Source organism: Harpia harpyja, chromosome 7 (genome assembly GCF_026419915.1).
Source record: "Harpia harpyja isolate bHarHar1 chromosome 7, bHarHar1 primary haplotype, whole genome shotgun sequence".
NCBI lineage: Eukaryota > Metazoa > Chordata > Aves > Accipitriformes > Accipitridae > Harpia > Harpia harpyja.
Genome location: NC_068946.1, coordinates 43,006,847 through 43,021,470, shown reverse-complemented (window position 1 = coordinate 43,021,470; position 14,624 = coordinate 43,006,847). Strand labels below are relative to the sequence as shown.

The 14,624-nt window shown below is 48.8% G+C and overlaps 1 protein-coding gene across 2 annotated transcripts in view; it reads right to left on the bottom strand.

Annotated features, from left to right (window-relative positions):
- MRAS (muscle RAS oncogene homolog) overlaps window positions 1-2,675 on the bottom strand; it is a 41,516-nt gene extending 38,841 nt beyond the window's left edge. Inside the window, exons 1-2 of one of the 2 annotated variants that reach the window (XM_052792443.1) lie at window positions 2,559-2,675; window positions 2,120-2,294 (exon numbers count right to left, since the gene is read on the bottom strand). The gene's annotated coding sequence lies outside the window, so the exon portion shown is untranslated. The remainder of the gene's footprint in view (window positions 1-2,119; window positions 2,295-2,558) is intronic. The other variant, XM_052792442.1, reaches the window with a different exon arrangement.
- Window positions 2,676-14,624: the final 11,949 nt, after the last annotated feature.

Genomic DNA, 14,624 nt, shown 5'->3' with positions numbered 1-14,624 from the left:
TCACATTCGTTTTTCCTATATCCACTTGTCCTTATGTTGCCCTCGTGTACTACTTTGCCAATGACAACACCAGCTCATGTACAGGGCTCATCCTCCTCCTTCCAGTGCCCAAATGCCGTGTCTCCCTCAGTGCCAAAAAGTGTGCGGAGAAAAGGAAAGAAGTCCTCTCTAACCACCAGATGATACAGTTTTATTCCTCCCTTTTGTTAGCTTCAGTCCTAGTTTAAGAAAAAAAATACCAAACGCAACACATACCAAAAACTCCCCCCATAAATAAGGCAAGCTTTGTTTCTGTAATTCTTGGTTCCTCTGCAAAAAATTTTGAGCTTGTGAAAAAAACCACCAAAACTTCAATAAATAGAAACTGCCTTTCACATAATTTCTGAAAACAGATGCTGGGCCAGCTCTGACCCTGGTGCAGCTGCTCTGGTTTGGGAGTCATGCTGGTGGGGTGTTTGGCCCTCTGCAATCTGGGCTACACGCTCAATTGTATGGGATATCTCCTGGAATGGAGGACCAAAATCAAAGGAAGTCAAACAAATTGATGCAGAACTATAATATGAAGAACACTTATTTTTCTACATGCACTATTATTTTTAAAGAGATACTGTCAGCTTTGTATTTTCAGACTCCAGTACGTAGAAAGAAATCCTGTCTCTATTAGGCAGTCCAAAGCTATGCTACTGAGAGGTGGTTTTTTTGAACCGATTACTTCATAATTTCCTTGCCACACCCTTGCTCTCTCTCTTATCTTCTCCTAGTTTTTCTTAAATTAATAGACCCCATTTTTGCAATGCCCCTAACAGATTCAGAGCAACAAACACCTTTCACAAAGAGAAATAATGACAGCTGACCCATGCAGTTTTAGGCCTTTGAAATGCATCTCTCTTGTGCAGAAAGGGCCTGAGCTAACCGGATAATTTCACAGTGGAAATTCAGAAAGCACATCTATATCCAGGTATGACTACAGAGTTGGTGTGCTTGTTCTTAGTACCAACTATTGTATGAACAACAGTTTCCAGGTAAGACATAAATAGAACGTTTCCAGTCAATAGCATCCCTTTAAGCCTGCTACCAAGATCTGAACTTAGATGACTTAAGATACCTAAGGAGTTGGTGGCTTAGATTTTTACACTTCCATAATATTAGGCGACTAATGTGGAAAAGTGCCAGCTGATGGGTGCGGAAGGGCTGCAGCTACCTGTGCTGAGGGAGAGCCTCACACACGGGTCAGGACTCCACTGTGCGCTTTGCTCCTCTAACGAAACCCCAGCCTCTACTCTGAGCTGCCACGGTGTAAAGTCCCAGTTTGTTGCATAAACCCTCCCAGCTCGACAGGGAGGGTTACTAGAGCAGCCAAGCGCAGGATGCTGAGAGTGGTCCACCCAAGGTCTAACTCTTAACCTGCCCCTCAACTTGCAGCCAGCGTGGCTTTATCTTAGTTTCTCGTCTGGGAAGCAGGCTTTTCTAAACACTGCTTCTAGGGCTCTTGAGCCGTTTAAAAATAAAAGAAAAAAAAAGTTGTAAGTTTTCTTTCTAAACCCCGGCAATCCCAAGCACAAGAGCTGAAAAGTCCTTGTCCTTCAGCTGTGGTTCAGTTCATTTTCTTAAAACAGAGAAAAAGTAAAACCCCCCAAAACCCCCACACCCTCCTCCTCTCCTTGTTTCTTTGTGATTAAAGACAGCATCTGTCTCTTTCTTCTAAAAGTCTAGCAAGTAACTCAAACACATGAATCTGGAAGCTTTCACAAAGTATTTAGTGGTCCAAGAGCAGTTTTAATATAAGGTAAGAAATCTTGCAATACACAGATCAGAACACGCAAGGGGTAGGAAAGTAGAAGCTTAGCGTGGCTCTGATTCTGCTGGGGGGGGAGGACCCCCCCCCCCCAAAAATCCAACAAACCCTCAGCTTAAGATCTTTCATTACACAGTGTAACTCAGAGTGACCCCCTCTCCCCACCACGCACCCCGAAGAAGACGTGAAACCCACGGCGGTGCAAACCATTGCTTTATATAAGCCCTTTTTCCAGCGTTCGGCAGGGAGGGAAAGAAACCCCCCCCGGACACGGAAAGCCCACCGCCGCCGCGCAGCGAGACCCGCGCCCCAAAGCGACCGTACCGTCCCAAGCCCGGCGTCTGGCGTTGCTGAGAGCGGCGGTTCCGCGGCGACAGTCGGCGACAGCCCTTTCTTCCCGACACCGATCTCCGGCCCAGGGAAAGCGGCGGTGCCCCGGGGAGCGCTCCTCCTGGCGGGGCTCATGCCAGAGCGCGGCACCGCATTTCAGCGGGAATTACTGGGGGAAAGAGGAAAGGGGAAAGCCCCGCCGCGGTTACCGCTGGGTGTCACGGTGATCCCACCCCTCCCGCGGGCTTTTCACGCGTGGGGCGCCACAACTCCTCGCGGCGCTACCCCGCACCCCCTCGCTTCGTGGCGGGGGGTGGGGGTGTGGAGAAGCAAACCGAACTGCGATTTATTGCTTTTGGGTCCCCGTTCCCCCCCCCCCCCGCCTCAAAAGCACCACCCAGCCCCGAGCCCTCCAGCCCCCAGCCCCGCTCACCCGGGGCCGCGCCCTCAGCGCCCGCCCATGCCCGCCGAGAGGCGCCCGCCGCCGGGCAGCCCCGCCGGCCCCCGCCCGCTCCCTCCCCGCCGGCCCGGGCCGGGGAGCCCGCAGCCGGCCATCCCTTATATCGCCGCGGCGGCTGCTATAAATAGCCCGGCCCCGCCGGCGGGGGCCGGGCCGGGTGCCGCCGGCGGGGGTTTCTCGGCGGCGGGGACCCGCCATCACCTGCGGCTCGGTGACGGCCGCGTATTTCTCACTTTTGACTCATTTTTATGCCGCTCGCCGGCGGGCGCGGGGCGGCGGCGCGGCTCCCGGTGGTGGGGGGGCGGGGGGCCCGGTCCGGCCGACCCCCGGCGCGGCAATGGGCCCGTCCGCCGCCGCAGCCGCCGCCGCCGCGTTAAGGTGGACCGCGGCGGCGGGAGCGGGCGGCGGCACCTTAGCCGCTCGGGCGGCCGGTGCCTCGCCTCTCCCCGCCCGGCACCCCGGGCCCCGGGGGGGGGGGGTTGTGGCTGAAAGGGAGCGGAGCGACCCTCAGGGCCGCGGGGGTCTGTGTAGCCACCAGCAAACGGGGGGGGGGGGGGGGGCGGGGGGGGGGACGTAAAGAACCGCTTCTCTGTGGGCGCTGCTTGATGGTCGGGGCAGCAAGCGAAGGGCACGGGATTATACAAACGCAGTTCATGCCACATGGCACACGCTATGCCACGGAGAACCGGCTACTATATGCGCGCACACACATACTTAAATTCATACTGAATGCGAGGAAGCCGTATCGGCTTTTATCACAATAACAGAATTTGTGTTTAACGCACCAGGGCTCATCCCAGACGGGACTTGAGGGAACACACCGGCAGTGGTTACTTTTCCTACTTCTCCTTTGTGCCCTTGGCGCTGGGAGACAGAAGCAAAGCAGCGCTCCACGTCTCACCTGCAGACTCCTCTGCCGCCTCGCACCTTCCCCTTGCAGCTGACAGGAGCAAGAGTCCTGCTTCCGCACGGGCACTCGTTTATTTACACGCGCTGCCCTCGCAGAGGATGCAGGCAATAGCTACGTGAGAATAATCCGTGTCAGTAAGGACGGGTCGGTCCGGCTGTGCCCCGTGTCCTACCGCGGGAGCATCTTGGGCACAATCCTGCCGGGTCCTCAGGCATGTGTCAAGCGCCCAGAGCATCTCAGGGGTCTGCATTTAGGCACCTGCTCATTTACCTTGCTGGGTCAGGGCCCACCTCCATGCTGGTTTGCAAAGCAGATGTATATGACTCGAATTGGTTCTTACAGACAAGTGAACAGCCCCAGCTCCCCTCCTGTGCCAAATTAGCATTACATACACCCCAGTACTCCCTGAAAACATCTACCCAAGGCAGTCTGGCACCGCGCCGTGGCCTGCATGAACCGAGAGCCTCCATGCCGTCTTTCCCACAGAAGTAAGAGGCAGAGAGGAGCACACCAACATTTTACAAACAAGACACGAGTCTCTGACTCAAAATCTGCATTGGTCCAGTGGCATGGAGGAGGTGAGAGGGAGCAAACCCACAGCAAGCGGCCACAGCACACCCAGCTGTGGCACCCGTGCCAGCTTACCCTGCAAATTCTTCACTAGTCTCACCCCGTCTCAAGACACAGGAGACATGTCCAGGAGAACTCCCACAGGCTTTCCTGACCGAACCGCGGGACGGAGGTGTTTTGTTCACGTGAATCAACAGCTGGGTTTGTAAGACACATTTGTCAACAGGAGTCACAGATATGCACATGAATTTGGTGCAAAACTCGGCTCCTCTGTTGGCTGCAAATTTTCCTTCTGGGACAAAACGGCCTCCTCAGTTTCCTGAGGGCAGACTTTGTCAGCAGCTTTGTGCAGTGCAGTGATGGAGGTGGCTGGCTATGAGGAATCTGGTTTTTTGCTATCAGCATATCTTGCGACGAGCGAGGGCAGCACTGGCAAAGCTGCCGGTAAGCGGTACCCATTAGTGAGTCTCAAAACACAACAGGTTGTTTATACACCCTCGAGGGGGTGTGGAAATGTTGTCACAAAATGCTGGGGACACAGCAGTCCTGGGACCGGTAGGCCAAAGGTTTCAGGTTTAGATCTTTAAACCTAAGCATCCAGCTTTGTACTTGGGCATCTTAAACAGATCACCCTTCAGAGCAGGCACATTTCTGTTTCTGTGGAGATAGCTGTATTTCCAAACCAAGCCCAATATTCAGACACCCAAACCTGAAAATCTCTGATGCATTTCATACAAAGTCAGTAACATTTGAGAGGAAAAGCCCATGGCCTGGCTCCCGCACGTTGGGTCTCCGGGGTATTCCTCAGTTCTCAGTAGCCTTCCTGCCCATAAGAAATACTAAAATTATGTAAGGAGGAAAGCCAAAACCTCCTCTTTCAATTCCAGCCAGTATCTGGAGCAGCATTAAATTTCTTGTAGTGCGTATTAGTTAACAACATTGCTAAAGGGGAATTGCTGCTGTGGTTGAGCGCTTACACAATACGACTCCTATTTAAGTGCATTTTTGTATCCTGCTGAGTCACCCCAAGGAGCCCTCAAACAAAACTTCATGTTCAATTTGACAGCAGAGGTGGTGGCATGAAGAGCCCCCCCCTTTACCAGCCCTCCCCAGGGGAATGTGAGTGCAGGATGAGCAACGCTTCAAACCGTGGAACTTAATACAAAGCTAAAAGAAAAAAGTGACTTAAAATTTCAGCCAACATTTCCCCCCATACAGCTTTAAGCACATGACATTTCCAGTCTGTTTCAGCTTCACTTAATAGATTAAAGTGACCGTGCAGTCCCTGAACTGCTCAGGTCAGACTATACTTCAGGCGAACTGTTTCTAAATAAGAGGACGCATTATTTATATAGCATAATATTTCACTATTAGGGCTAGATGAATGTGGCTGTTTATAATCCCATATTAAAGCTGAGTGGGTTAACGCAGCACGAGCCTCTTGGCTTGTTTTGCTGGCAGCTGCCTTTCGGGCTGGCTGGGGATGCTTCCCTCGCCCGCCCCTGGCACTCTGCACACTAGCTGAAGTCTGCAGTGGGCGGCTGCAAGCACAGGGGCTTGCACAGCACGGCAGCAAGGCAGGGACTGTTTGCACAAACCAAGCAATGTTTTCTCTGCAGGAACAGTGCAATGGGTAAGATTTTTGTCTGTAGAAGTTCCTGCCGGTGCCACGTAGCCAGGGATAAGAGGTCACTGCAGAGAAGGCAGAGAGTGGAGCTGGCGTCTGAGGGCAAGCGCTGGCCCTCCCATGAGCTAACCCAAGGCGCTGCTGGCATCACTGACTGGAGGGCAGCTGGGTTGTGCTGGAGCGGGGAGCTGGACCTGACTGCACCCAACGGAGATGCATGCACCATCCTGCACGGCATCACATCTCACTAGAGCGGAGCCCCACAGGCTTGGCCTTTGGTGTTGAATTTGGAGAAAAGCACAAGGAAACCAAAGCCTGAGCCCTGCCTGACGGCTCCGTCTCGAATGAGCTGCAAAGGAAAAAGTTGAGGTGCTCCTACGGCCAGCTGGCTCCAAATCTGCATGAAACCAATACAATAGCTTTGCTGTCCCTCTAAGTCCGGGCTGTCAGAGGTAGCAGATCACTCCTTCAGGCTATGGATGAGGAATATTGCTGTGCATCTATGGACTAGGGACAATGAAGCTATAAAAAAAGACAGCTTAAACAGACGAGATTCATTTCACTGAATTTCTGTGTGGTGCTTGGCACAGACTATGACAAAGCTACTTAGCTGTAGAGGACATCTAGTGATATTCACATGCAACTACATAAACCCGATAACAGTTCACGTGTGACTGCTTAAGAGCCAGCGTGGCTAAAGACGGAATATGGTGTGGCTGTAACAGCTGCAAGAGGGCTGGGACAGGCTGACCACGCAGCACCCTCTATAAACAGGTCACAAAGAAAAAACTCCTGAGAGGCTTTATACATAGAAAATACACAGCGAGGGCATAGACAGAAAGCTCAGGGGAGCTGGTGGTGCTGCACCTTTTAATAAGGAGACATTACAGGGAAGCGCAGTGCCTTTATTTCTACAGCAAAGACCCTGTAAGCAGGGATACAGAGTTTTCTTTCAGGAATTTTTGCTCTTATCTCAATTTGCCTTTCATGTGACTCACCCCGAGCACACACTGCGAACATCAGCCTCAAGATCAAGATTTTTTTTCCTCCCCTAGTACAAGAGAGCAGCCCTTTCTCCCTACCCTTTTGCAGCCTGCCGCTCTTTTTTTTAGGAAGGATACATAGAATACTTCCCCCCTCCAGGTTATTTATAACAGGGGATTCTCTAGAAATATTTTTCCGGACATATTCCAGGCCTAGGATGAGGAATTTGGCTGCAAAACAAAGAGACTGCCAATTTGGTTTCTAGAAAGAAAAGGGTCAGAAGAGCTTTGTAAAAGAACACACTTCCCTAAGGAAATAGGCTGATTTTTTTCTGATACTTCCTTTGAATGGAATTATTCCTGTTAAGATCACCATTAATTTAGGAGTAAGGGCTTCACATCTGAGGCCTCGCCATCTCACACTTATTTCCATGTCAGATGCACTCAGTTTACAAGTGTTGAGGAAAGGTGGGACTTTATTACTCCTAATAAAACATTAGGAAAGTAAGTTTCTGCTGGCCAGATTAGATCCTTGGGAATAGCTGTGCAAACCTACAGTAGGCAAAAGTTTGCGGCTTAGCTGCCCAAACTGGCTTCAGCTCAGCAAACAGGTCTGATACAGGATCTGAGTGGTACCTGGCTATTATACAACAGCAGCAGACCAGGACTGGGAATAAACCGGCCAGTGTAAGCAGAGAGCGACCACAGCATCAGTGAGCAGGCAGCCGAGACTTTATCTCTTACAGAATCATTTCTCTGGGCTGAATTACACGTTGAAGGCCCAATCCTGGACACTCTTGCAAAGAGAACTGAGTATGAATTTGGTGCGCAGAGATATCTACTCAAAATGCAAAAGCTGGTGTTGAAAGGCCACAGGGACATGGACAAATGAACAGAGGAAAAGGCTGTATTAGCTAAGACGACTCTGCAACAACTTGGTTCTTGCGCCCTTCATGCATTTATGTTATTTATCAATGGACTCTATATTTAGCAATCATAAGACCAGAGTGTGGAGCAGCCCCAGCTCCTTGCTGGCGAAGGGGCTCTCTGGAGGGCAGCTGATGGCTAGCAGAGGCTGGCACAGCTCTGAGAGCTCCGCGGTAGCTGCTCGTACAAGGCAGGAGTCATTTCTCCAGCACACTGAGTCATTGTAGGAAGGAGACCGAATCTTACCCAATTTCCGAAAGCAGAACAGCTCTAAGCTCTCTTGTGATGAAACAAAAGCTGGCAGAGCACATGCTGTTATGTAGCAGGCAGGGAGGCCACTTGAGACACATTCAGGAGGTCTTCGAATGAGAAGCAGTAAAGGACACTTCAGAGGCTGAAAGCTGTTGGTGTTGAGCGGGGAAGGCACAGTGCAGCTGCTTCAGTACTGGAGAGCTGCAAATTAATGTATGATGTGAGTTTTAACGCAGAGGAGATGAGGAAATCAATGGCCCAGACGGAAGGGGAGATAGTGCCAGATGAAGCTCGATGACGACATTTTCAGGCAATTTGTTCGCACTGCTCGGTGAGCTGCTTGTGGAGAGATGGAACAGATTAGAGATGACTGCATATACTTTGCCCAAGAGCAAGACTCTGAGATTCACAGTTGCAAGGGCTTCAGTGGCTGTGCTGCTTCCATGCAGAACTATTAATAACTGATTCTCTTAACTATCAAAGCATTAGCTCCAGCTGATTTTACCATTTCTGCATGTAAAAAGGCAATTACTTTCCCTCTCAGGGATTTCATCTGGGGGATGTACAATGTTACAGTCAGTTACATGTTCACTCACAAATACAGTCTGGTGAAAAAGGCAGGCTCTCAGGGGAATTTGAACCCGACCGGACACATGTCAACCAGAACACTAACAAAATTTAGCTATGAAAATCTTATTCTAAGAAATATTGTAATTGCCACTTTAGTGGAAAGAGAATGACAAGGGCTTCTTACGTCCTGCTGACGGTCCAAAAACAGTTGCGGGGCACTAACCTGCAGAAATGTGACATTGAACAGGAAGAAAAACTAGCTAATCTATCTAGTTAATGTATTTAGTTAATGCTCAGGTTTCTGGTTGGACATCCACCACACATCAAGAGCTAAGGCAACAGAATTAAGCACAGGAGAAAGACAAGTGCCCTGGACACTGGCTACGTGCTGTGAGACATGAAGACAGGACATGGCAAGTGGAAAGCAAGGTAACTTTTAGCATTGTGTCAATTTTAATGACCTCAGTTCCCCATATAAAAGAGAGCTTATCTTCTTGGAGTGCTTGAGCTTTGGGGAGGTCAGTTCATCACCACATCTGAGATGCAGCACCATGGCGCTCTGGAGCACGCTATGTCTTAGCCTGCAACTCCAAATACAAAGTAGGGAACACACGCTGAGAAATATTACACTGGGAGAGCTGTAGCAGCTGCAGCTGGTGGTGACTCTGTCCTGCTCTTCTCCAGCACCTCCCTACAAGTTATTTATTATTCCCTACGCTCATTTCAACCATCTAATCCAGCGACCTTATGCATCTTTGGGCTGCTTCAAAATGGTTAGAACATAGGAGAGATGATCCCCCAAGAGAAGATGCAGGACAGGCTCAGCATGGAGACTAAGAAACACTAAAGCACAGACCCAGGATTTTCCAGATGTCTGTCCTTGCACCTGGACCTTATTTCTGCTTCTGCTGCAGATAAGCTACAGATGTATGCACAGCAAGTCCTGTGCACGGGCGACTCTGCCCACATGCTCTGGAATCAGCAGGGCCAGTCTGCCCTGCCATTTACTGAGGGCAATACCTTAAGAAAGCAGTTGAGCTTGCAGTGGCTGTCAAATCTATATTGGGGCAGGGACCCTGCTCTTTACTTGGCCTTATTGGCTTGTATACAGAGCAGAATGCTGTAAACAGAGCTATAAATACTCCTGTGCCCACTGCATGCTCGAGGTCAGAGCAGATCAGCATATCAATTCCTTCTGGCTTTAAAAATAAGCTATGAATCAATGCATTCATTGCAGGCTGAGTATCCCCGCAATGAGGCTGATGGTGCTGCTCCAAAACATCGGCATTCTGGGCAAGAGCACTGTAGAGAGCAAGGTACGTGTTAGTGAACAACACAGAGGAGGGCATGAAGCAGCCTGGTCCCTAAAACCCACCTCTGGCAAGAAGTGATTCAGCAGGACACCTGAATGCCAAACCTGTAAATACCTGTTGGCTCGAGGAAATACCTATAACCCTGTAAATGGCACTGACCTGTCAGGTTACATTTCAGATCTCTCTGCTGCATCTCAGCCTCCATGCTCTCCATGTGAAACTCACTTTATCAGCTTGTAGCCGAGGAAGCAGGACAGGTGAGAGGAATGGGAGCTGACCTGCAGTTGGAAAGCCAAACCTCAGCCCTAGGCAGGGCAGCGGGACCTCACTGCCAGCACATCAGTTACCACCCTGCAAGCCCAGAGAATGCAGTCGAGAAGGCAGGATGCGTCCTACTCAACATTGCCAAGAGCAAAACCTAATGCTCTTCAAATTCCTTCAAGCCCAAATTCCCTACACAGCGAAAAGGCTTTGGATCCAGAATCCAGCTTTAGATTAATTCAACCTTAGCCAAGCATGTGAACGAAGGTCCATCCTCCCTACATCCTTTATGCGAAAGCCCTGTAATTACACCTAGAAGTGATACACCCTCTGAACCTGTCATGGATGTCCCCTGCAGGCAGACATTTCTCTGATTTCTGAAAGAAAGTTTTATGTGGAAAGAACAACCATCTCCAGTAAATTCTTGATACTACTGGCCCAATCACTGTGGTAGCCAACAAAGCTGGTGAAGGGTCTAGAGCACAACTCTTATGAGGAACAGCTGAGGGAACTGGGGTTGTTTAGCCTGGAGAAAAGGAGGCTGAGGGGAGACCTTATCGCTCTCTACAACTACCTGAAAGGAGGTTGTAGAGAGGTGGGTGCCAGTCTCTTCTCCCAAGTCACAAGTGATAGGACAAGAGGAAATGGCCTCAAGTTGTGCCAGGGGAGGTTTAGATCGGATATTAGGAAAAATTTCTTCACCGAAAGGGTTGTCAAGCATTGGAACAGGCTGCCCAGGGAAGTGGTTGAGTCACCATCCCTGGAGGTATTTAAAAGATGTGTAGATGTGGCAGTTAGCGACCTGGTTTAGTGGTGGACTTGGCAGTGTAAAGTTAATGGCTGGACTTGATGATCTTAAAGGTCTTTTCCAACCTAAATGATTCTATGATTTTTGTAGAAAAGCATTTCAGAGACACTCTCCCTTGGATTCTCTTTCCGATTCATACTGCTCTTCTCCCGTCCTTACCAACTTTGCAAACATTTCTGTGGCTGAATAACATTTTTGGTCTACTGCCTGTTGCAATCAAGGAAAACCTTTCTATTGACTTCTGGGACAGTCAAGCCCAGCTATTAGTGAAACATAAAAGCATTCGAACCCCACACTACTGGGACTGTGTGTGTAAGTGGCATTACTTCCCTCCTCCAGTGGTTGCTCATGAGATCAGGACACAAAGGCAGCCTGTCTTTTGGGAGCCTTCTTTCCTTCAGAAGCCTGTTTGCCTTTCTATCTAATAATGACAGTGAGAAATCCTTAAGGGTTTTCTCCCATTCCCCAGCAGAGAGCCCCAGCAGGCAAAGGCTTTGTCAGGCAGCATATTAATGAAACAGAAAACATGACCTGAATTTTTATAGCTTGTACTTAGCAGGTCATTTACTTGTCATGAAAAGGGACATTTTGCATTGGCTGCCAATAATAGCTTCAGAAAAGCAAGCACTTAGCTCTCATGTTTAATTCCCCCGAGGAGGAAGGGCGAGAGGAGATCCGGAGCTGCTCCCTTTCCCCCACCCCAGACTGGGATATTCAAACTATGCAGAGCACTCTCCTAAAATTTAGTTGCGGGAACAGGGGTGCTTGTGTGACCCTGGTAGTGAAGCCTACACGTGTGGTGGCCAAGCTGAGCCCCAGGTCCCAAGTGAGAAGGGTTTCTCATCCTCACATGCCATGCAGCAGCAGCCCAGCTGAGCAGCTCTTTGCAGAGCAGACAGAGCTTGCCATTTTCCTGGCAGGCTGGCACTCTTCTGGCTGGTCAAGTTAGCTCTCCAGGTCAAGGCTGGGTCACCAGACCCAGGCTAAAATTGTAATACAAAAGTGCCCTAGCTGTGGGGTGATTTTCACAGGCTGGATGGTCAGGCCTTCCTCTTTATGCAAGGGGAACAGTGAGGCATGCAAATGCTCTCAGAAATAAGGAAGATGTTCTTAAACAGTCCCTGCATCCAAACTAGCACATGTACCAGCTGCAAGACTGAACTGAGCACAAGAGCAGTCTAGGCCTGTGCCAAACCCGAATCATAGATGAAGTGCTGATGAGTATTTTCAGCCTCTACAGAAGGGAACACAAGGGCCCATTTCTCTCCTCACCTCTCTATGACCATGTAAGCTTCAAACAATACAAGGGGTTGGGATGAACCTCCTCACAGGACCTTTGGAGGACCTTTAGCAGCTCCTGCACCGGCTAAGAGGTGAGCAAAACTTTCTCACTGATTTCAAGTACTGCATTTTCAGCTGTGCAATATTCTTTGTGTCTCATGGAGAAACCTTAAATCTAAGATCAAAAATGTTTGTGATTTCCACTCTTTAAATGGGAAAAACTTTAGAGTTCCATGGAAAACTCTAGAGGCTAGATACTAGACTGCTCTGCTCTCCACCCAGTATCTCAGTGTTTTGGCTCAGCCTTGCATTTCCTGTTGTCCCTGTTGCCATAAACCTCTCCAGTGCCTCCTTCTTGATGCCTTCGATTAGCTGAGTCCCTTCCAAAGAAGCATGCTAAAGACTGATGAAGAAAAAGAAAGCAACACTGTGATATTGTTTCCAGCTCTGATTCCCTGTGCATATATCCAACATCTTCTCCCCATCCTTAGACCCCTTTCTGTGACACTAGGGTGTGAACATTTGTGCATTGCGCAACATGACAGGACTCCTGGGCAGGGTCACAGACTCCTGGAAAGGTATGTTGGAAGGGACCTGTGGTGGTCTGTAGTCCAACCTCCTGCTCAAACAGGAAGTTATTGCCGACACTAGACCAGCCAGCCGTGGCATTGAGCCCAGACACAACTGTAGTGCGTTAATTACTGCCTGCTGCACTCTTACATATATGAGCTATGTGACTGCTGGTCAATGGCAACAAGATTGGGTCGCTTATCCATTTATTCCTTCTGTTCCTACAGCTTACTTCTAAGTCTTGCTGTCATCTATACTATTAATGAAGTCATCTATACTATTAATGAATTCATCTATACTATTAAGTCATCTATACTGTTAATGAACTAAGATCACATGCCCATTTTTCTGGAGGGTATATAAAGCTAAAGGCTGGTGTTTTCATGCCCTCATGTATTAGTAGTACCATGGTTCATCACTGATTGTTGAATAGCCCTTTGCTCCACAAAAGCCAGGTGTCAGAAAGTTGTCCTCACCAAGATGTAGACCCTACCCTCAAGAGCTGAAGCAGACCAAGCGTTGGTGAGGATACATGACTGCATGAGGTAGGAGCCAGGAGTCCTGACATGACGCTGCTCTAACTCATGTAGGTCCACGCACTTCATCATGTGGTTGTGTCTCTGAGGGACAAATCCACGCATCTGTCGGGCTGGTCTGACCGATGCCTTTCACACATGAGCTATCATCAAACTGCCAGACCTGCCCCTGTGCAGGGTCTTTAAGACCCTGGTATCCAGCTCTATTCACCAGGGCAGGATCATTGAATTACTGAATGCACTCAGTACGGGATATTTAATAAGGGCATGAAAAAGCTACCGAGAAACAGAGATCATGACCCTGCTTCTGCTAAACCAGTTCAATTTTAAAATAAAAAACTCTAAAGAAAAATTTGAAGGGACTTGTAAACATAGATAGCATGGCTCATCAGATTAATTACAGGACAGAGTGCATTTCAGATATTGATCTGGGTCTGGAAAGGATTTAATAAGATTAGTTAGGAATTACTAGCACAAGATGGAGATGAGATATTCATCTAGCTCATAGCTTTGCTGAAGTCAGGGTACTTACACTAGACAGAAGTGCAGCCCTTTGAAATCCCCAAGCAGAAACTACCACGAGCTTTACAAATGTCAGTAAATCAAGCCTCAGAGGAACTGTTATCTCATTTCACATTTGGGAAATGGGAAAACAAAGGCTCTTTGCCCCACTGTTTTACATGTAGTTGATGGAAAACCTTCAAGCACAGCAAATTTTAGGAGCAGACAACCTAGTCACAGCTCAGTGAATCTACTAGGCATTAGATCAGGTCACAAACAAACTTATACTCCTTACTCAAAAAAGGACTGTCTTGAAATGGAAAGTCACTAAAATTGCCATCATGGTTGATAGAAGTCCGGGTTCCAAGGAATAATCCAAAGGGTGTGAGCACGTGGGGGTTGTTTGCACTGACAAGAAGTTAATTTGATCTAAAGAGATGCTTCAGCATGCTCCAGTAATTCAGATTGCATGCTAATTCAGTCCCTGGCCTCTTTTCTGTTGAGAGTGTGTTACCAAAATTTCCAGTATTCCATATCAGCCGTGCCCCTTTAGAAAATAGAAGCTGCCAGCTCATTTAAAAACCAGCTGTCAAGTAATATCAGTTTTTACTCAGACCCCAGCCAAGATCCAAATCAGCAAGACTAGAAATAAAAGGCTCTGAAGTGGGCTACTAGCTGGGACCTATCCATTCCCCCTCAGCTGTACAAAGATTATGGGCAGTTACATGATTTGAGGGCCTGTGCAGCATTTCTCAAGCAAAGAAGCCACAGAAAAAAGAAGTCCAAGTGTCATGAGTCAAGATATTTGAGGAAATATAATAACAGAGTATGAGGAAAATTCGGTCACTTGCAGAAAGAAAATAAATTCTGGGTCACAGGGGCAGGGGGACCTAGTTCACCCATGGGTTGTGGAAAGTGGTCTGGGCCATT